The 21,624-nt window shown below is 39.0% G+C and overlaps 1 long non-coding RNA gene across 1 annotated transcript; it reads left to right on the plus strand.

The window, feature by feature from the left end:
* The first annotated feature begins 203 nt into the window (after positions 1-203).
* LOC309863416 lies at positions 204-21,205 on the plus strand. The gene is made up of 5 exons (XR_014311021.1): positions 204-339; positions 2,639-2,719; positions 10,256-10,322; positions 12,553-12,655; positions 21,148-21,205. It is a non-coding gene; the product is annotated as an uncharacterized lncRNA (long non-coding RNA).
* Positions 21,206-21,624: the final 419 nt, after the last annotated feature.

The raw sequence follows: 21,624 nt of genomic DNA on the forward strand, positions 1-21,624 counted from the left end.
ATACGAACTCAGGTTAATATTTAAGCATGCTGAAAACCTGTTAAGAGTCCTAAGAGTGTTTGTTTCTCTCAGGGTTCGTTTCAAAGGGCAGGGGGGCGTATTGGGTTTGGTGTCATTTCCAGTAACATAGTACAAGGATGAAGGCCCCCACATGGTTAGTGTTGCAATAATATAAAAAGCCACTTCAGCCAGCCCAAGTCCTCAGAGACAGCTAAGTATACAGAGTCTAGGGGCCGTGGGGAGCTGGAGGCAGAGATCCAGTGTAAATATAACTTCCAAGCTGACCATTGCTCTATTGCTCTCTTGGCAGTTTCTTGCTTTCTGTTGCACTGCGTGAAGGTAGGCACACCTTCTGATCAACAGAGTTTTCCCTTGTCTGATGCTTTGATAACAAATGTTAATTGTACTCAAACAAACAAACAAATCTCTCTTTGCATTTGTTGAATGTTGACAGGGTTGCCAAAGGACTTGCATGGGCCCTGGACACTCTTACCTTTATGGGGCTTTCCCATCCTAATCATCTCAATAGTAAAAATTATCTTTGACATAACTTGAAGTACTTCAACTTTTTCTTTTGTTTTAGGCATCTTTCTCTTTTGTGGGAAAATAGCAAGTCTAACTCTAAATCTTCTTTATTTTCATCTTAAAAGAAACTGAACATTTTTATGGGTCACAAATTTATTGTGGGGGCTACGCACTGTGTCTACTGTACCTAATGCATAAGTCAGCTGGCCCTGATATGAATTAGATTTTGGAATTTTTTAGTCTCTATCTCTAGACCTCTAAGGAAAGTAAGATTTGAATTGATGTAGACATCTGGTTGCTAAAAATCAGATCTTGCTCTATAAGAAATATATTTATATGTCTGAATATTAGCTGAATTTTATAGGCCCATGTCTCACTATGTGTATCTATATCCACATATAATTAGAGAGCCATAGTTCATAAAAATTGTCTCTTAATATTGAACCAGATATTGAACCCATATATTTTTACTCAGGGTTCTGTTAACAAAGGCTCAGAAAATTGTCATCTCCTGCTGGCTTTGAAGACCCATGATGCTTCCTAGACCCTCCTGAGATCCTGCTTTATAAAATCCTGCTCTATAAAAAATATTTTATATATATATATTTTAAATTTTATTTATAATTATTTTCCAGAAAGAGAGAGAGAGAGAGTGCACAAGTGGGGGGAAGCAGCAGGAAGAGGGAGAAGCATGTTCTTTGTTGATCAAGAAGCTCGATGTAGGACTCAATCAGATCTCAGGGTCCTGAGATCATGACCTGAGCTGAAGGCAGATGCTTAATCAACTAAGCCACCCAGGCATGCCAATAATACTGTATTTTTAGCCTGTGGTTTCTAATTTGTTCTTTTTCTTTTATTTGCATCAATTAATATATATATATATATACATATATATATATATTTGTGTGTGTGTGTGTATATATATATATATATATATATATGATATCACTGTGAAATAGTTGCATGTTTCTATTAATTTTTTCTGAAGGTGACTTCTTTATTGATGAGACATAGCTTACCTCCTATAAAGAGTGTTATGGTATTCCAGAAGATTCTGCAAAATCAAATAGAAGGAAAAAATGCCATATGGAGCTTCCAGGTTTATTTTAAAAACTACAAATATTAGTTTTTATATAGAAATGTATTTAAAAGAGTCAGAGAGAATGAGTCACTTTTCTTAAAAAAGATTGATATGAAGGGCTGGCCAAAAATTAGGTCTTTATTTGCTGCAAACTCTTTCTTAAAATTAAGACATTTTCCATGGTCCCCAATATCATCACATTGGATTTTAAAGGGTATCTAACAGAGCTGCGTCTTTGATGAAACCAGTCCCTATACCCTTACTGTTTCCACTTGTTTCCATTGGACCAAGTGTGAGTGTAACATCTCAAAGCCAGTGTATGAGGACACAGTCTACTTCTTTCCATCCCAAATGTATCGAAGAATTAAGAAAGATTCAGAATAATTCATGTTATAAAAATTGGGAGAAGGGGGTGGGATTATGGACATTGGGGAGGGTATGTGCTTTGGGAAATCATGTAAATGCTTTTAAAAATGTCTGTTATTATGCTTCTGCAAATGTAGAATGCCTAGGTGCTGGGTATTCATGGTAAACAAAACAGTAAGGAAAAAAAAAATGTCTGTCCCCATGAAAGGTTACATGCTAAAGACATCAGTTTTGTTTTAGCTATTGTGACCCTCTGCTTCTGAATTCTAGAGTGAAGGTTTCATTTTTTCATAGAAACAAACTCCAAGACACAGTTTGGAGAGCAGGCTAACATCCATTTTGCAGAGTTAAAATAATTAGAGAAGCAGGAGAAAGTTTCTGAAATAAGAATTAAATTTGAATCAGAGCTAGTGTGATTGCAGCAGCCCCAGGCACATGTTGGCTGGCCCCCAGCAATCTGACTCCACATAACCTGGGAGTTCCTTTCACCATGACGACTGGGTCCAACGGCCTTTGGCAATATAAGTGAGATGCCCATGGCTTCTGGAAAATGGTGAAGAAATCCTGTTGGGATCATTTGGGTTCACCAGGGAACCCCAAAGGATCATGGCAAAGGACTATCTAAAAGCAGAGAAATAATTCATCTCAAAAATCTCATTATTTTAGTGTGAAGCTTATTCTTGAAGAGACCTCTAGCTGGCTCTACAGTGGAAATGGATCCAGAAGTTTCTAGATAGTTTTGAGGAGGTGAGTTGATTTTTCTCAATTAAAATTCTTCATTTCTCATGCAACTAAAAAGAGGTTTCAGATGTCAGCTCAATCACTTGCTGGAATTGCACTAAGACTTTTTTCCTGCTCCTTAAAAGGTTTCATTCATGTCTTTGCCTCTTCAGTGGTAAAAAAAGAATAGCAATAGCAGTTTTGCCTTTTTTGATAACTGAAAATGTAGAGCAAAGCAGTAAATCTAAGAGTATTAATGTCTCTGGAAAAAAAAAACACAACAGAAAGTTCTTTTTCCCTTTTTTTTTTTTAAGGTTTTATTTATTTATTTGACAGACAGAGATCACAAGTACGCAGAGGCAGGCAGAGAGAGAGGAGGAAGCAGGTTCCCTGCAGAGCAGAGAGCCAGATGTGGGACTTGATCCCAGGACCCTGAGACCATGACCTAAGCTGAAGGCAGTGGCTTAACCCACTGAGCCACCCAGGTGCCCTCTTTACCCTTTCTTAATCCATTGTTTGTTTTTAATTGATTTTAGGGATGAGAAAAATCAAAGATACCAAAAGTATAGGATAATTCCTCCATGATTTCCCCAAGTTTCTTAGTGATCCTGCTAATGAAACTTCAAATAAATGAAGTCAGAGCTCTGGCCATGTTGACAGGTCCCCCTCCCCCTCCCCCACATTGTCTCCTCTTCACTATTGCATCCTGCACTGTAGTTCGTCTTCAGGAGGCTTTCTCTGGCCACTGGAGCCCAGTAAACCAGCAGAGCAAGGGCTGGAAATACTGGAAAATGGATGCTTTCTGCAGTCTCTAACTAATGACCTGCTAGAGTAGCGTATATACCCCAGCTCCCTTGCCCCTCAGGTGGGATAACCCCAATGGCCGTGTTTCACATGGATCCAGTGAAGTTCCAGTTAATTCACAGCAATAACTTGTTTGACAACTAACATTTGACCAAGTGCTTTCTCTTTCCTTCCCTCTATCCCTCCTGTGCTCATAGGGATCACTTTCAAAATAAACTATTTACACTTGAATCTGTCTCTGAGTGACAGCTCTTAGGAAGACCCTAACGAAAGCAAGAGCTGGGAGTACTCTGCGGGGCTGAAAAGGAACCAGTGGGTTTAGTGTCTTGAATTTTGAAAGCGAGGTAAAAATATGCCACTTCCTATCACACCGAGTTGTGAGGCCACGTAAGATGCTTAAAGCTTTTCAATAGTCGTATAAAAGACTACTTTCCAATGTAATTTAGTTCAAATATAATATAATATACATATATTGGTAATAAATAGATTAACCAAATGTTGAATATAACCAAATTACAAAGAAAAAAAATATTAAGACAATAATATGAGGGTCTGGTAGAATGTTCTTATTTGTTTTAGACTCACTGATGTTCTATTACAGAGCTCTGTTGCTACTACTCTCATCTTTCCTGGTACTCTGCTTAGCCTGCCTTTCACCTTTTCTCAATTACAGCTTAACCATGAGGCTTTTATGCTAGAGAAGCATCCCTGTTGTGGCTTTATTATTACATCTGAAAAACAAAATGCAAGGATTCACTTGACAATGTACCCAGTGCCACTGTTGGTTGGTCAAAATTATTTATTACGTACCATAGGCTGTCATTATTTTATTTAAATGAAATGTTTGGTCAACACCAGGTTTTATTTATTTAACTTTAAAATAGATGCTTCTGGGGCGCCTGGGTGGCTCAGTGGGTTACAGCCTCTGCCTTCAGCTCAGGTCGTGGTCCCCGGGTCCTGGGATCGAGTCCTGCATCGGGCTCTCTGCTCGACAGGGAGCCTGCTTCCCCCTCTCTGCCTGCCTCTCTGCCTACTTGTGATCTGTCTGTCAAATACATAAACAAAATCTTTTAAAAAATAAATTAATTAAAAAGATGCTTCTTCGGATGCTCTGAGGATGGATTCTTTTATCTCTACCATTTTGGCAGTTGGGAATTCCACAGACTTGCTCCATTCTCTCCTCTTCTTCCCTTCCTCGCTCCCTCCTAGCCTGCCTTTCCTCTGCCTTCCCTTGTCTCTTAACATGCAGATGTAAACTTTCCTAGAAGGTTTTTATTTTACCCATCACATTTTGACTTAGAAAGTTGAAAATTTTCTATGGAATTTTTTACACCTTTTATACCTTTGTTTTCAAAATACAGAACAGAACCAATTCAGGGAAGATTTATGTATTTGAGTCTCTTAGTTTGGGATTTTTTCTTTCTCAAGTCCTCAGCATTAGTGCTTTACCGTTTAGGTACTTGTTGCTGAGCCTGACTTTTGACTGCCCATCAACCAGTGGTTGTGTACAGCAAGACTAGACTTCCTAGGCTTTCAGTGGAAGGAGGGAGAAAAATACAACTGATGATTTAATCAGTTGGATAAGGAAATGAAATTTACCTAAATGAAGCAGAGGAAATCCTCTGACTACACGATCTAGGATAAATTAACCCACTTTTATTGTATGTCTAATTTGTGTCATATAGTTTACATCTTACTAACTATTGACAATAACGTCACAAAGTAGTTGGTATCCTCATCTTGTCAATAAGGAAACTGATGCTCAAAGAAGCTTAATAACTTACTAAAGTTTATCTGAGTAGCAAAAGGGTAGAAAAGAAGCCAGGCATATGCGCAAGCAAAAGATAACCTGATTGAACCTGGTCAGCATGGTTCGTCCCAGCAACTTGACGATGATCTTGGACCCAAGCATGAATGAATGAATGAACAAATCAGTGAGTTAAGAGAATCGTCTTTTTTCAGAAAGACTAGGATGGAGCTGGTAACTCTGGTCGTGTGACTAATAGGGCAGGAAGAAAGAGCATTAGCTAAGAATATTCCTATTTTTTTTTAAAAGTCCTGACATATAGTGCCACAGTAGACCAGTGAGAATTCATTATCTCAATAGAAGATAAAGATAGGGAGAAAAGAAAATAAAGCGCACTCTTTTTCTCTTCTGGTCATCCTTATAGAAAGCCCCATGAGTAGGATTCAAAACAGCTTTTATTTAGGGGAAACCTAAGTACCTGAGAAATAGAAGGACAAATTAGAGGAGAAGCTTTGTGCTAGAGTCAAGGCATATTGTTTGGATAAAAAGGACACTTGATATGTACAAAGGAAGCAAGAAACCATAACACTGAGTAATGCAAGGCCAATAACCTTAGAGGCTTGTTTTGTTAGAAACCGATAGTCTAAGAACACCTATTAAAGAACATTGGCCAGTACAGTTATTCTACTTATTATCAGAGCGTCTTTCAGATTGTCATAGTGCAAAAAGTCCTGAAAAAAAAAATGTGGTTGCCTGTGGGTTTCCCTACTCTTATTGATCAACTCAGGCTGATAAATATTTAACTTCCATGCTTTCTCATGACTGGTTCAGCTTTCTTTGAAGCCAGGGTATCATGGTTGGCTGGTGAGATGATATTGCCAGGTTCTAAGAGCTGAAGATAAGGAGAAAACCACTTTTACTTGCTCAATAAGGCTTTTATGAAATTAAATAGATGCTTCTGGACTTATCTAAGAGGTCCCAGTAGGGTTCAGTACCAACAAACAAGGTGGTCTGTGGTGAGACTCACTTGGAAGAGCTGAATTAACCTGGCAATGGGTGAGCGCAGAGGCATCCCTTGTCAGAGGCAGTACCAAAAAAAACACTCTCATAAAAGTAACCACTTTTCAGGAGTCCAGAGGTCAATTACACAATTTGTGGTGTTGCCGTCCAACGAGGGATAATTGCGTTACCTTTGTCAGCCTGATTCTACTGTGAAATTCAGGTGCCCCCTCCCCCTGCTATTGGATCTACTGGGTCCAACTTTCTGGTTCCTAGGGAAATTCTCTGAGCTCACCAATGTCTCTCATTTTATATCTTTATTAAGGTATAATTTCCCTACAAGAACTTTGCATATTTAAAATTTATAATCTGATGAACATTGATATATGTATTCATCTCTGAAGCCATCGTCAGAGTCAAGATAATGAATATATATATATATATATATATATATATGTGTATATCCATTACCCTCAAAAGTTTCCTCCTGTTCCTTTGTAATTTCTCCCTCCAATCCTGCTGCTCAGAAAAGTGCTGATCTGTTCCCTCCAAAAATGCTGGTTTGCACAGAGGCTCCGACAGAGAATGGTCCTAGAGATTAAGGTGCAGCCTCAGGCTTTGTCTGATCTAGCTCAGAATTCATGCCACATTTCTTGTGTCTCATCCTAGTTGTTAAGCAAGTCACTACTATCGACTCAGAATCAAGAGGATGGGGATTAGATTCCTCTTTTCAAGAAGGAGTAGCAAAAAATTTTTCAGCATCTTTAAATTACCACACTGAAATTGAAATGATTATAATAGCCCAAACTCACCATTTTAGAGATACAGATACCAAAGCATGGAGTTTTGATGTGACCTCACTTTGGAATAAATATAATTTACTCCAAAACTCCAAATATCATGCTCAAGACTTCAGGAAAGATTTAAGTCAAAAACTTTGGTAGCTGCCACGTTGCTTTTGGCCTCTCTCTAATTAAAAACAAAAACAAAAAACATAAACAAGCAAAAACCTTTAGCAAGCTGCTTAGAGGTTCCCAGGACAAAGCCTTCCAGTTCCTATCTATTTCTCATGTGGGCTAGAAAAAGAAACACTCCAATCTTCAATTTGTATGGGGCATTCTCACAGATGCCACAGAAAAGGATGTGATCATTGCAAGAACTCTGCAGTATATGTTGTCCGCCATGTTTCTCACCACCGCATTTTCATGTGGCAGACCTTCCAGGCTATGACCAGAAATGAGAGCCGCATGCCAAAACATCTGGATTTAGACCATTAAAGTGTTGTCACGGATTGGCTTCTCAAGAAACAGATGCTGATGAAAAGGGTCTAGAGATCTGGTGTACAACAAAGTGCATACAGTTAACACTATTGTGCTGTCCACTTAGACATGGTTAAGGTAATAGATTTTATGTGTTTTGTGACCACACACACGCACACTCACACATACACAAATAGGAAGCAGATTGTGAAACGATTTTGAATTTGAAGACATGTGAAGGATCAAAACTTATGAAAAGAAGGGAAAGGCAACAGGATGGGGCTGAAAAGAATAGGTGCATTGCGATGCAGACCCTATTTAAGACTTAAACAACCCAGCATGCTAAGCCCCTATCCCCTCCCTAAGCAAATACTGTCCCCCCACCTAGAGCTGAAATGATCCATCTTTATACCCTCCCTGAGCCACTGGAGGCAGTGTTCTCCAGCGAGGGTCTGACTTTGGTCACGGCAAGTGTCCGCAGCTGAAACAGCAAGTTCTTCCTTGAAGTGGCATCTGGGCAGGGGAGCTCCATGTCTGCTGCTATCGCTGGAGACAGGAAATACAGATAACGACATAAGGGGAAAGTAATGACTGAAATCCCTGAAGGGATGTCTATAGAAATACAGAAACAGAGCACATGATTCACTAATCATTTCAGCACACTGAAAATAGAATCCAAGGGCACTTAGTATTCATTTTAGCCACAAAATATGTTTTTTTGCTTTCACACACACACATGCACACACACATATACACACACCCTCTTGTAACACAACATAGATAAAGGTAAAAAATAAGATCATAGGGCTAGGGGTATGGGGAATGTAATATATTTGTGCTTTTTAAATTTCTATACTATTGGATTTATTCATATTATCAGTTCTTATGGTTCTTTGAACATTTTTAATGTTTTCCTAATCCTTTGTATTTTTATAAAAACAGTCTCTAATCCAAAATACACTAATAAGATGCAATTTGAGGGGCGCCTGGGAGGCTCCGTCAGTTAAGCATCTGCTTTCGGCTCAGGTCATGATCTCAGGCTCCTGGAATCAGTCCCGAGTTGGGCTCCTGCTCAATGGGGAGTCTGTTACCCCCTCTGTCCCTGCTTGGGCTCTCTTTCTTTCTGTGTCAAATAAATAAATAAAATCTTTAAAGAAAATTGCAATTTGAAGCTTTAAAATGTTACAAAAAGGTAGATATGTTGACTTACTTCTTATTATTTTCATGTAATTTTGCACTTTCATATAGAACGACATTTCTTTCCACATTTTCAAGCAGAATATTTTGAGTCTTCCTCAGATCACGCTTACTCTCTTCATTAATTAAATGAATTACTTATTTTTTCTAAGTCTCAGTTGCCTCGTCTGTAGAATCGTGATGTGATAGCACTTACTAGAATCTCTCTGAGCATTAAATGATAGAATATGTGCAGACTGCTTATGGCAGTGGCTGGCACGTAGAAACAGGCCAGCAATGTAACTGGGTATATGGTAATAATAGTAACCATCCCTTCATGAGCAGAAACCAGTTATTGCCACAGGATATACCCTTTTGCAGAAGGTGTTGGTTGAAAATGAACAGTTTAGAAATGGAAACCCAAATTCTAATCTCAGTGTTCAGTTTCCAGGACTTCTCTTCATCTGTCACCAGGTGGCCCCACACCCACAGCCTTCATGGCCCTGCACTCATGGAAAATAAATCAAACAACAAGGAGATTCTGCAGCAAAAATCCATGGTGATAATAATCCAAAGTGCAGATGGTCCATTTAATAATCAGCGTGCTTTGGGCTAGAAGAGAGAAAAGCAAGCGTCATATGTTTGTAATGGGCAAGAAAGATATTTTTCTTCAAGACTCGTTTGAATGAAGGAGGTCAATAAATCATCCTATTGATGTTGAACTTTTCAAATAGTACATGGCCTAGCGTGCTAGGCTGAGAAAGATCTCTGATCTCTACTCTTTCTCGCTTTTAGAAATTGGGTTAGTTAACAATTAATCATTTTTTGGCTTTACCTGAGCACTTACAAAGCAGTTTCAGAACCTTTTCCTCCTCTTCTTACACCTGAAACACAGAGCAAAACTGCAGATTATACAATCTCAAAGATCCTGTCAGGAAAGATCCTGTCGAAAGATCCTGTCAGATTAAAGCTTTTGTCCCATCATGACTAATTCATTATTTCTTCCTCTTATCTCAGAATCCTTGAAGTCTTCAGATGGAGCCTCAAAAATTTCCTTTCAGACAATGAAAAAGTCTTTCCAGGCTATGTAATGTAATGCTAGAAGAATTCTTGTTGATTGATTACAACTGACACATAATATTTGAATAAATGGTAAAAGAATTAATATGATGAAACAGAGCATCTAAGAACCACCATATTGTAGTATTAGCAGTTAAGAGTCTTAGGGCTAGAGTCAGAAGTCTGGTATTCTAGTTTAACGTAATAGCAGTGTAACTTGGATAAGTCATTTCCAGATAATCATACTTGCTTAATGAAGGAAGGTTTTTGTGAGAATTCAATGAGATCATACGTAAAGTGCTGAACATCTTGCCTGGGATATGTGGTAAGGACATAATAATGACTTTCATTAACATCACTGCTTTTACTCACAATATCATGGGATGATGACAATGCTTAATTTCATCTTCAATGGAAAGACCTAAACATATCCATGCTGACTTTTCTCAATGGATTCTGAACTGAGCCTCAAAACCAGCCCTAAAAGGAGCAATATCTTCCTTGTTTTTGCAGAGGGAGAAGTGGGTCAGAAGGGAGGAGAGCCCAACATCGTTTGAAAGAGTGTAGCCTAGAACTCAACTGGATGGTCTGAGTATATGTATATTTTTCTCTCGTTTATTTGTTTGTTTATTTATTTGATTTTGTTTTGTTTTGTTTTTATTTTTAGCTTATTTATCTGAGTATATATTTTGGTTAAAATATAGCAAATTATATTTTGAGTGAATTCACAGACTTTTCAAAGTAAATGAGAGAGACTAGATTTGATTGTGTCCACTCTATTACATATTTGATTTTTATCTCAGGAACAGATGCAGAAATAAGACAGAATTGTAGAACTTACTCTAGAAAGTCTTTCCTGCAAATGTCCTGTAAGTAAGAAGGTAGACAGTCTAATTGTTGTGTGACTACATCACAATTCATAATCAAACGTGATTCATCTTATGTCCAAAATTTCCAGCTTAATGTTTTACATGAATTGTTAATATTCAATTGTCAGTTAATTTGTGGCAAGGACTTTTGCAGCTAGCCATCAGGACAGCAGTAACACTAGATGCAGAGCATATTTTGATATTTTTCCCGCATTTTAGAGAAGGCTGTTTAGTCTTTATTTTCTAAGATAAATATATTACTGATGTAGTCACTTTCATCAAGTAGTTATATGTCTAAAACATTTCAAGATGGATTCAAATGCAATGTTTATTTTATATGATGTTTTGAAACTTACCAAAAACTAAACTGCACTTTTTAAAAAAGATTTTATTTGTTTATTAACAAGAGAGAGAGAACACAAGCGGGAGAGAGGCAGGCAGAGGGAGAAGCAAGCTCCCCGCTGAGCAGGGAGCCCGATGCGTGACTTGATCTCAGGGCCCTGGGATCATGATCTGAGCCAAAGGCAGAGGTATAACTAACTGAGCCACCCAGGCCTCCCCTAAGTTACACTTTTAAAAGCTAAAAATTGGAACAAAGATTAACATAAATCACTTATATACATACATGCAGGGTTAATAATATATACATATGTGCCAGGTACCACATTGCAGATTTTTAATATATTATTTCATATAATTTTAAAGACAATCTAATGAGGATTATTGTCCCCATTTAACATATGAGAAAACCAAAGACTTAATATACTAGACCACTAGTTTTCAAAATATTGACTATGTACTATTTTATTATGTAATAATCAATACATGCAAAACAAAACCATTTACTAAAGATATAAGGTTTAAAGCACAATAAAAAGCATAATCAAAACAGATTTTCATGATTACACCTCATGGGTATTGGATCTAGAGCTTTATCAGTATAATCAAATTTATCTATGTTCCTCCACTCTTCTGTTTCTGTTTCCAGAGTCAATTACAATCCTAAACTTTGCTTTTTTCTTATAGTTATAAGTGGAGTTATTTCTAAAGCCCAGTCTAGATATTAATTTATTTAAATTTTTTTTAGTTTGCATAAAAGTGCATCAATGTTTTGGTAGTCACTGACTCATATAAACATGGTAAGCATAATTCTCGGATTTTGTACTGCCTGTTCAGAATTCATCTGTTGGTTTTGTGGTTTTCATTTCATATTTATGCATTATTTCTTGACCACCACTTACTTTGTACTGATTCAATGAGGAAAATTCAATTTAGCATTACACTTTATAAAACAGTTTTCTTGAAACACGAAAATTTGGGTTTGGACAGGAGTAACATCAAGTATGCTTTCTCATAATTTTTTAAATGGTTTATTGTGTTGTCAAAGGGAATATTGAAAAGACAATACACCACACAAAAAAAATCCTACTGCTTCTATCTCAGAACGAGCAGATTGTGAAAAACTCTTTAACTTTACTTTAGTTGCACTTGTAATATACCAGCAACTTGTCAGGCACTGGCCACAGGATCTGCAGAGTGAAGCATTCCCTTTTTTTTTTTTATCTGAATTGTTGATAGAATGGATAAGATAGCCCTTCTCTCCTTTTCTTGATCAAATATTTGTTAAACACCCAATAAGTGCTGGAAACTATACCCAAATCTGGGGCTTCGAATGTGCAAGGGTGTATGATCCAAGATGCCAGGAACCCACACAATATCAAGAGGATATAAATGAATGTGCTTACTTTTAAATTAATTTAATAAAACATTTGCAACAACAAATGGAATCCAGAAAGTAATGGAGTCTTAAGGAGTTTATGCAGGTGCTGTGCGTATCTGAAATTCGGGATGATGACGCTTTGTGACTGGCAGCTGCGGCCTTGAGGTGCCAGTGGAAGGGTGGATGTTGGGCATCTCCCCTCCCATGTCATCCTTTGTGGCCAACAGGATCCACACACTGAATTACACAGATGCGTGGCACTTTGATGAGCTTGAGAGCAGCTGAAGAAACAGTATGGAGGGAGCCTGGAGGAACTGCTTACATAGGAAGGTGAGGAAGTGCTTAAAAACGGAGAGGGATTTGTTGCAAAAACAAAGTAGCTAGCTCAGGAAGTTGTCCTCCTGGGGAAGGGAAGGTGTGAACAAAGATCTCAAGGAAGTGAGGGATTAAGCCAAGCAGATATCTGGTGGGAGAAAATTCCAGGCAGAATAAATATTCGCAAAACAGAAGTGTGGCGGCTTTAGGTTAAAGGAAGAGTATGGAGCCCTGCGTGGCTGAGTGAGCGAGCAAGGGGGAAAATGGTAGGAAATGCCGTCAGAGAAAGAGCAAAAGACACAACATGCAAAACCTCCTGACTCATCTCCAGGGACTTGGGTGTTAACTCCGACAGAGGGGAGCTAATGGTGGATTTAAACAGAGGAGAGTCCTGGTCTGGTGCGTTCTGAAAGGACCTTACTGGAAGGGCATCAAGAGTAGACGTGGGTGAGCTTAAGGGTATCAGGGAAGCGGTCACTGCAGTCATGCAGGCGGCTGAAGACCGCGGCCCAGACCAGAGGGTGACAGTGCACTTGATTAAACTTTGAAAGTGAACCAAGATATCCTGCTGTATTGGATATGGAACGTGAGGAAAAAAGAATAGCTGAGGATAACTTCCAAGGTGGCTTTTAATAATATTCCAGGTGACAGATATATGGGCAGGGACAAGGCAGCTCGAGTGACTGGCATGGATCCAAAAGCTATTGAGGTGTAAAATTTATAAGAACTGGTGGTTAAATCATCCTTTTAACTTTAAAGGTATGTACTCCTCAGTGTAGGAAATATTTTTTTTTTTTTACAACCTTTTACTTTATATCAAAAACCTCCTTGTAGGGGCGCCTGGGTGGCTCAGTGGGTTGAAACCTCTGCTTTCAGCTCAGGTCATGATCCCAGGGTCCTGGGATCGAGTCCTGCCCCTGCATCGGGCTCTCTGCTCAGCAGGGAACCTGCTTCCCTCCTCTTTCTCTGTCTACTTGTGAGCTCTGTCAAATAAATAAATAAAATCTTTGAGAAAAAAAAAATACCTCCTTGTAATTAATCCCATCCTTCAGATAACTCTGCACTAGCTCTCATTTCTCTTGCTCTGAACCATCAATTTCTTCCATGCATTTCCTAACATATTGCGTGATAATTATAAAAGATAAATATTTGGGGATATAAATCCCAATTTTTTAATATACTGGTAAATAAAAATGAGGGGGAAAACGGACTCAAACACTCATGTGTGTGAGAGGGTAGAGAAACATATACACTTTCCTCACAATTTTTTCTTTTTCCAGTTGGGGACCTCACATGACTGGGAAAGCTGGGATGAATCAATAGGGAGACATTTTGTCATCTTTGTACACACCTGGACATATTACTGTGAATTCACCAGGCAAAGCGGCAGTCACAATTGTTAAATAATTTTTCTTTTTCTTAAAAAGTATCTGCAGAACTAAAAGCCATCTCTAAAAGGAAAATACGTGATGGTTATATTTCATTGCAGACTGCCTCCTAACAACACGCTAACACCACACGAACACGAGCCTCCCTCACCCCCCAACCCCTCCTCACGCCAAAAGTGAAGTTATGGCAAAAAATGAGCTTTGCAGTCCCATGCAACCCTTTTTGCCCACACTCCTCCTCTTCCTACCAATTTACGTTTTCATATCCAGAGCCTTAGTGTAGAAAGGGTTTATGTGTCTCTTTGTGAGTGCTCCTAGGTGCCATTCTTCTCTTTTGGAACTGTCCTGTAGATTTATGCATTGCTTTACCCAAAGCAATGGTATTAGAAGGCAACATAGTATTGACTTGATCAGAATGAGGTTCAGAAAGAGGTGTGAAGAACTTATATATCACTCAGTACTTCCAGTGATTTTGTTTCTCTCACTTACAGTTTAATTTGTCTGTATCAGAATTCAGTTATTAAATGAAAGTATGAAAGGTCGTTCTTTCTTCTTTTGTAGTTGAAGCATATTTCCAACTGCATCAAAATAAAAGTAACTAATAGAAATACTTTCGATTACAAACACAAGGAAGTATGGCGGAATTAGGCGCATCCCTGATTTCAGTATCCAAGAGGCTCCCAGGTCAATTAACTCTGCTCCTTTTATTTATTTATTTTTTTAAAGATTTTATTTATTTTATTTGACAGATGGAGATCACAAGTAAGCAGAGAGGCGGGCAGAGAGAGAGGAGGAAGCAGGCTCCCTGCTGAGCAGAGAGCCCAATGTGGGGCTCGATCTCAGGACCCTGAGATGACCTGAGCCGAAGGCAGAGGTTTAACCCATTGAGCCACCCAGGCACCCCTAACTCTGTTCCCTTTAGTCTGGAATACAGTTAAGTGCTGGGTGACTCTGTTACAGATGGAAAAACTTGCCTGGAGAGGACGGGAGGTTTCTCAACATATTGAGTAGGATCATAAAAAGGGATCAAGGGTGTCTGGCTCAGTCCAGTGTTTTCTAAAGGCAGACCACACTTAGATGTTTAAATCTGTAGCCAAAAATCTCCAAACAAAACCAACCGCAGGGACTGTGAGGAAGTCAGACCCTTCGGGAAAAATGTATAAATGCTGTAAACTCTTGAGCAAGTGTTAAACAGATCCCAGAATTCCGGGGCTATGTTAACTTTGTGTACCGTAAGAGAGAACTAGAGCAAATGGGGGGCAGAACCTCAGGGATTACACTACCACCGTCCTGAGATTAAACGAAGATGAATGTTTTGGGCTAACTTGCTATTTCCAAAAAAGAAGACAACATAGGAACAAAAAAATGCAAACCGAAGACCTTTAAAGTGAGAAACTAAATAACAGATAACTGGTTTTATTATCTATAAAATACTTAGAAAGACAAGTATTTGTATAGACAAAGAAATTTTTTGCATTCTCCCTCTTTGAAAGAATTGTTGTCATTTTCACTCTCCTAAAATCAGAGCCCAGGACAAGGCCTTGGATGCTGGCAGCTCATCTGTGAACTGCCGAGCCGGAGACCAGAGTGAGCCGTCCGAGTTCAGTTAGCCTCATGAGTTCCAGAAGGACAAAATCTGCAAGTGGGAAGCAGGGCCTGCTGGTGGGAGAGGTCAGAGCTCCTCCTCTGCCCTGTTTCCCCTGTCCATGTATGTGTTTACCAGGTCCTGAAGGCCAGCGCCCCAGTCTTGGAGTGTCAGCCCCGAGCTGGCACATTCCAGCTGTAGAATCATGTTCGTTTGTACCAAAATGTGCTTACGGAGGCACAGAGGAGAATCACAGGGCCTGCGTCAGAGCAAAACCTAGAAATCTCTCTATTCCACTCATTCATCTCCCTAAAGCCCTCCTAATACTCCCTTCCCCTGAATCTCTTCTCTCTGTCAGTCCCAACCTTATTAAAAAGCCTTTAGAACTGGCTCCCATAGCGTTCTTCTCAATTCTTTGATCCTTCCCGTTTTTAGTTTTTGAGGTTCAGTGGGCTTTCCTTGGATACGTTCACTGTTGTAATGAAAACAAACCTAGGGTTTTATCTCCTTCTAAGCCTCCCTCGTAGTTCTCCCTCCTACCAATATGACAAAAATCCTGGGACATGCTAGCTCTACCCTCAGATGGAAGAGGAAGAAACACAAAGAGTATATGCCTGTTCTCATCATATGTATTTATATTGAATGAAATCTCAAGTACACAGTGAATCCTTATATTATTCTTATGTATGCGTAACTGTGGATGCTGAGTAGACAACATTAACATGCAGAGGGGTACCTTATGTTGTGTGCTGGTCTCAGCCTATCAGTGACTAATGCTGTGGCCGGATCAGCTCTATGGTTCTTAGTATGATTGCAAGATGCCCTCAGTAACAATCATCAAGAAACTTTGGAAAAAAAATAAACGTTTTATTACTTATAAGTCCTGGAAACTCTGTGGTGTACTTGGGGTCACACAACATACTGCTAGTCCCTTGGGAGATAACGCGGCAGATAAGGTGACTCAATTATATCTGAACAGGGCCTTCCAATCCAATAAATGAAATTTGATCTCTAGCGTTTATAATGTAAATCATATTATTCATAATAATTTTTGATACATTTATATATAACACATTTATCATGTAAATCCTACTATGCATAATAGCTTTTACACAACCTTTAGGTAGATGGCAAAAATTGGCAAACATTTGTCAAAAATGATGCATTATATTATTATACACACACACACACACGTACACACACAGAGTTACATGGGACTGGAATTTTTATTGAGGTCAAGGGTAAGAGCCTAAGGATTTGTAGGCTCACTCTGTATTGGTAAATTTTAAACATAAGATCAGGAATTTAAAGCATGAGAAGAGAAAAAAACAAGCAGCCCAAATGGTCAGTTAACAAAATCAACCAAGAAACCTAAAACAGGGAGACTTGGGGCGCCTGGGTGGCTCAGTTGGTTAAACGACCTGCTCTTGATTCCAGCTCAGGTCATGGTCTCAGGGTCATGAGATGGAGCCTGGCTCCAGGCTCCTTGCTGGGTGCAGAGGCTGCTTAACATTCTCTCTCTCCCTCTGCCTTGCTCCTGACCCTGCTCTCTCTCTCTTTCTCTCAAATAAAATAAAATAAAATAAAAGTAAATTAAATTAAATTAAAATGAAATAAAATAAAATAAGGCCTCAAAGGGAGGTGCCCAGTCCTTTATCTAGTTCTGCAGCGGGCAGCGTGTTTATTGGAAACAGCCATCCTTGAAGAGGACACCTCACTGAAGGTTGCTGGGTGATCAAAGTTCAAGTCAGGCACTCGAATTACAAAAAAGAAAAACCACCTGCCAGGACTTACAGCACATCCTATGATTTCTGTTCTGTGTGTAACTCCTAATTTAGAAACAATCCTCAGAACAGGAAAGAACCAAATGCCAAGTGCAATTGTGTGTCTACCACCCAGGTAGGATAAGATTCAAAATAAGAATTGAGCTGAACTACAGAAAAATAGAGATCTATTCCTCATTTCTTAGATACCCACGATTATGAACTCAAGTTTTTACCCATTTCACTATAAATTGTGTTACTGAATTGGGATTTTAATTGAAAACGTAGCCAGGGTTAAATGATGCGCATCCTCTCCAACGTTACCCATGCTTCATTAGTGCTCCAGAGAACCCAGGTCTTGCCGTTCTCTGCCTGTGTGGAGAGGTGTGCACGCCTCAGGTAACACATGGAGGGTGGAAGCTCTGAGGCCCAAGCAGTTCTGTGGGAGTCCTTCTTTGAGGAAATTCTATTTTCCTTGACTCTTCTATTACCCGATTTCATCTGACCATGGAGCCAAGTGAACTCTGTCTTTACAAAATCCATGCTGACCCCAGAAGTCTCGGCAGGTGATGCAATTACCTCCAGGTTGGGTTGAGACTGCGCATTAAAACTCCCGGGAAGCCACAGATCACCCTTGGCTTTAGGAAGTGCAAGTTTATCCCTCAAGGACCTGATGGACATTTTCCAAAAAAGGAAATTTTATTTTCCAAAAAAGGAAATTGCAGAATACATGACTTCTCTTTATGCATCTGTCTGGCTGAGACCCTACACTATTTTTTTATTCATTGTGTAGATACAGGCATCTCCCCTTCCACAGTAGGTCATTAACCTACCTTTGCCTTACCTCTCAGTATTTTATTCACTAGTAGTTGGGTATGTATCTTTATCTATCTATTCCTTAAAAATTTTTTAAATTGTTTATTTATTTATTTATTTGAGAGAGGGAGAGAGCTAGAGAGAGAGCAGGGGGAGGGGTAGAGAGAGAGGGAGAAGCAGACTCCCCACCCAATATGGGACTCAATCTCAGGACCCTGAGATCATGACCTGAGCCTAAGACCGATGCTTAATCGACTGAGCCACCCAGGCACCTTATTTAAATAAATAAATAATTTGCCTTTTAAGTAGGCTCCATGCCCAGTGTGTAGCCCAATGTGAGGCTTGAACCCATGACCCTGAGATCAAGACCTGAGCTGAGATCAAGTGTCAGATGCTTAACCTACTGAGCTACCCAGGCGCCCCTGGTTATGTATCTTTAGACTGCCAGGAAACTGGTGTTTATATTCAGGATAGCAATCTTTATTTATATATTTATGTCCTTACCAGTCAGCTTGACTTGTCTAGAATCATGTCCTATATATCACAGTCTTTTGCTAAAATGTGCAGGACTTCCTACATTCCATTATCTCTGACCATTCAATTTAGAATGTGGAATTGGTGGCCTATAGTGAATAATACTCTTACCTATCTGGCATCTCCCTCTGAAGTTCTCAGGAGATGGATACATTAATTACGGAGCGTTCTGATACAGAATGTGTAACGTATTTTATAGAGCCTCGTTCTCCCTGCCCTCCATCTTTCTGTTATGGTACCAGAATCAACATTTGACCAATGTTTATTTCAAAGTTATGTAAGATCCATAAAACAGTGGCAAAAAGAAAGTGATGTAAACATTAACAGGGCTTGCAAACAATAATCAAAACCGTTCTCTAAAAGAAAGATTGCATGTTTCTTCCAAAGGAGATGTTTTCTGGCAGCCGTTAGCATGGTAGCTGCGTCTTTAAATGAGGGTCGTTTTGTATCACCGAAGAACAAAAGTCTAAAGGAAATTAAAGGCTTTTCTAACTACTTCATGTCGCTGTTGGAATATAAAAACGCATTCCTGAACAACCACAGCATTTCCATAAGCCAATAAAATGATGACTCAGAAAGTTAAATACCCAAGCCACAAACCACTTACATATGAATGTTTTAAAGTTATGTAAAAGTCCTATTTTTTAAAATATTTGTATAATTAGAGAAGAAATAAATTGTGCAAAAGTCATTTAACCACTCACTCTTCCCTGAAATATCTCAAGGAAATTCACTCATTTCAAAAAATGCAACGCTGAAGAACATTGTAGAGTTCCAACAGATTTATTCTGATGACAGTAAACATTCTTTGCCATTTGCTTCCTTTGATGTCCTAATGCAGAGGAGAATTTCAGATCAGGACCTTTTGCTAGCACACATTCTAGTGGATTGCTTGCAGTTCAGTGATGTACCCATCCCAATGTCTTTGACTTCAGTCTTATTTGTGGTCACTTAACAAAATTCCTCAGATTGTGGCCTGGTCCCTGGTTATTTCTATCATCTAAAGGCTGGTTCAAATTTCTACACATGTGAGTTGATTAATTGTGTGGACATAGGCTTTGAGCAAAACCAGATAAATGGACTGAACCACGTTGTGGTTGATTTGGTCGGCTCATGGAAATAGCAGATAGTACCCAAAACACAATGGGCAGTAGAGAGCCAAAGTAGCAGTATAATCCCTGACACCCAGTATATGATCTCTGTGAATTGTTATTTAATGCCAACTGATGAATGATCTTGATCATTAATATAAAACTTTGATCTCAAAATATGTATTGTAGGTGAAGAAGACAACTTGTCTGTTCCTTTGTAGCCACTGAAATCTTAAATGAACTGAGTTACTGCACTGAGTGTAGAACTAAGTTCCATCCTTGGAGGCAGAGTGGTTCTCTTTAAAATACACTTATTGTATAATTTCCATAAACCAAACAAATGTGGGAATACAGAGATCTGTCATTAAAGAGAGAGTTCAGAGTCTAGAGAGAGAGAGTCTTATAATATGGATATTAACAGAGTTGCAAGGAGCTCCAAAGTATCTACAAACCACATTTTATACTCAGTATAACCACATTTTATACTCAGTATACTCAGTAGTCTCCATATATATAAAACAGAGAGAAATAATATTGTACAAATTAATATTGAATAGATTAATAATATTACCCAAGTCTTAAGGCTGTTGTGAGGATCAAATGCATTATTGTAGATAAAATGTTCACACTAGTGCTTCACACATATTAAATGTTAGCAATTGTTATCATCATGGAAACTCCACACTTTCCTTTCTTCTTTAGTTGCTGTAGTAGTAGCTGCTACTTAATGGATGCTTATTGGATACCACATATCTTATTCTTTTTAGGATTTTTTGTTTGTTTGTTTGTTTAAAAGAGAGAAAAAGAAAGAGAACAAGATGGGAAGAGAGGGAGAAGCAAATTCATCACTGAACAGGGAGCCCTAATGGGGTTCAGTCTCAGGACCCCAGGATCATCACCTGAGCTGAAGGCAGACGTTTGATCAACTAGGCCACCCAGGAGCCCCCTATCTCACATATCTTAGCCCAAGTAATATTTTATTAGTCTTTCCCATAACTCTCTGAAGTAACTATTTATAATCCCAAGTTATAGGTGAGAAATTTAGCATTCAGAAACTCAATAATTTGCTTGACTCAGCTCTAATAAATCCAGAGCTAAAATTTGATCTATATTTTTCTTCTAAACCACACCGTGGACGAAGATCATTAATGGAGAACTGGGATGCCTGCTCAGGTCTCCAGCAGTTTTACTGTCTGGAGGGCTGGCTCTTTCCATCTACCCTTTGCTCTCTTTATGTTGAGATAGAGATCTAGTATAACTTGCAGGTTACTGGAAAAAATATTCAAAGTGAATTCAAAGAATTGTTCTAATATTTTCTCCCTTTCTACAGCAGGCCTGTAGAGAAGATGGAGTTTGTGGCCCTCATGGAATGAAGAAAAAGTATTTGAAACAAGATGGGATTGGGAGGGAGACAAACCATAAGTGACTCTTAATCTCACAAAACAAACTGAGGATTTCTGGGGGGAGGGTGTTTGGGAGAAGGGGGTGGGATTATGGACATTGGGGAGGGTATGTGATTTGGTGAGTGCTGTGAAGTGTGTAAACCTGGTGTTTCACAGACCTGTACCCCTGGGGATAAAAATATATGTTTATTTAAAAAAAAAAAAAAAAGTATTTGAGCATTAGACCTCCCACTTTCAATGGTTTGTACAAAGACCTCTATTTCTAGAAGAAAAACATCTATCATGTCCCGTTCATCCCAAAGCACTGAGCAGTCCAGAGAGGACCAAACAAACGTGATCCATGAGGAACAGGGATGAGCAAGGTTGCAGGGGAGAAGCACACTCTGCTGGGGCAGAGCCTACAC

This window comes from Mustela nivalis, assembly GCF_964662115.1.
Source record: "Mustela nivalis genome assembly, chromosome: 4".
NCBI classification, from domain to species: domain Eukaryota; kingdom Metazoa; phylum Chordata; class Mammalia; order Carnivora; family Mustelidae; genus Mustela; species Mustela nivalis.